The 1,703-nt window shown below is 42.4% G+C and overlaps 1 long non-coding RNA gene across 1 annotated transcript; it reads left to right on the forward strand.

Moving 5' to 3' along the window:
- Positions 1–618: 618 nt before the first annotated feature.
- Positions 619–1,703, forward strand: LOC123177757 (uncharacterized). The gene is made up of 3 exons (XR_006489110.1): positions 619–1,255; positions 1,355–1,442; positions 1,641–1,703. It is a non-coding gene; the product is annotated as an uncharacterized lncRNA (long non-coding RNA).

The following is a 1,703-nucleotide window of genomic DNA, read 5'->3' on the forward strand; positions in this document are numbered from 1 at the left end:
CGCTCTCGGTTGGTGGAGGCAGGACGAGCAACAGAGATGGGCTCGACAACAAGGGGCTCAGAGGCCGCAGCACGATCTTTCTTTGAAGGCTTCTTTAATTTCTTCTTTGATGGAGCATCATTAGAAGTATTAATGTGCTTGCGCTTCTTGGCTTCGGCTTCAGCTGCCCTTGTCTTCTTCAGTTCTGAACTACTAAGGGGACCTTAGGCTTCGAGCCTGTCATGCTGGCAGGGAAGACAATGCGAGGTGCTTCCTACCTTGATGCTTCAACTTGGGCTTCAGCAGGCTTCTTCTTTTGTTTGGCAACCATTTTGGGGTCGATACCAGGACGCCCAAGAGCCTTGCGCTTCTCTGCCTCATTGTGTGTCTGAACACATTTTTCAGCGAAGTATTTCATCCGCTCTCTTGAACCTTTTGCTTCTTCATGCTTCTTGTGAAACAGTTCTTTGAGCTCGTGCAACATTTTCTTGAAGCTTTGAACATCTACCACGCTGAGCTTGGCCATGTTCTTCTTGAAGAGAGCTTTCTCATAGACAATCTTGTTTTTCAGACACACAATGAGGCAACACTAGGTCTTGTTGCAAACTGAGGTTGATATCTCCCATTCGCAAACAAAAGAGAGGTTGATGTCTCCCATTAGTGTTCACTGTTTTTTGTTACTACATCTTAAGACTGTTCGCTTATCGCCTTCCTCTTTAGCCTTCATCAAGTGTTTCCACGGTAGATTCCGTTTCAAAAAATAATCAACGGTAGATGATTTTGCTAGTCTCTTGTCGTAGTGCTACCTTGCCAATTTAGCTTTACTCTCCTGTATGACGGATCACGTGACAAAAGGCAAGATAATCCAGGAAAGGTACAGAACAATTTGCTACATTCCCAGAACATACGGTGTTTGTTACTATGGGCAAAAGAGAAGGAAACATGAAGTTTCTGTTTTATGAAAAATTTCAAATTGTAGGCAAGCATAGCTCCAAGCTTAGTTTAATTGGAGCTGGTATTCATATGATCATATTAATGAGCTGTTCTCATGTTACATTCTTGCTCCTGCCTTTTGCGTTTGTTTTTTTATCTGAACAGAATGTTGTTTATAGGTGGTGACATTATGGTACAGAGCACCAGAAATTCTTCTGGGTGCAAGGCAGTATTCTACCCCTGTTGATGTGTGGTCGGTTGGTTGCATTTTCGCCGAAATGGTGAATCAGAAACCCCTATTTCCTGGTGATTCTGAGATTGATGAACTCTTCAAGATTTTCAGGTCTTTCTCTTATAAATCTTATGTGGTCTTGCTTTAAGCTCTTCCATGCATCTGAAGAAACAGCTAATCTTGGTTGCCAAATCTTTTACTTTCATGCAGAATTATGGGCACTCCTAATGAAGAAACCTGGCCAGGTGTTTCTTCGTTACCTGACTACAAATCAGCTTTCCCCAAGTGGCCGTCCGTGGTAAGTCATAAATGTTCTTTCATTATTCTTATGAAAAAGGGTTAAAAGCTGAAGTTGCCGTTAGGGGTCAGACCTTGTTGTTTCTCCTTGCTATTGAGTTAGTTGTGTACTGTTATTGTGCAAGTGTATGGTGATTATACAACATCATACTGATTATGACTCTGGGATTTTGGTTCTAACTCAAGGAGTTTGCTGCAGGATCTCGCAACTGTGGTTCCAACACTCGAACCTTTGGGACTTGATCTTCTCTCTGTAAGTTTC

Source organism: Triticum aestivum, unplaced genomic scaffold, assembly GCF_018294505.1.
Source record: "Triticum aestivum cultivar Chinese Spring unplaced genomic scaffold, IWGSC CS RefSeq v2.1 scaffold248764, whole genome shotgun sequence".
Taxonomy (NCBI): Eukaryota; Viridiplantae; Streptophyta; class Magnoliopsida; order Poales; family Poaceae; genus Triticum; species Triticum aestivum.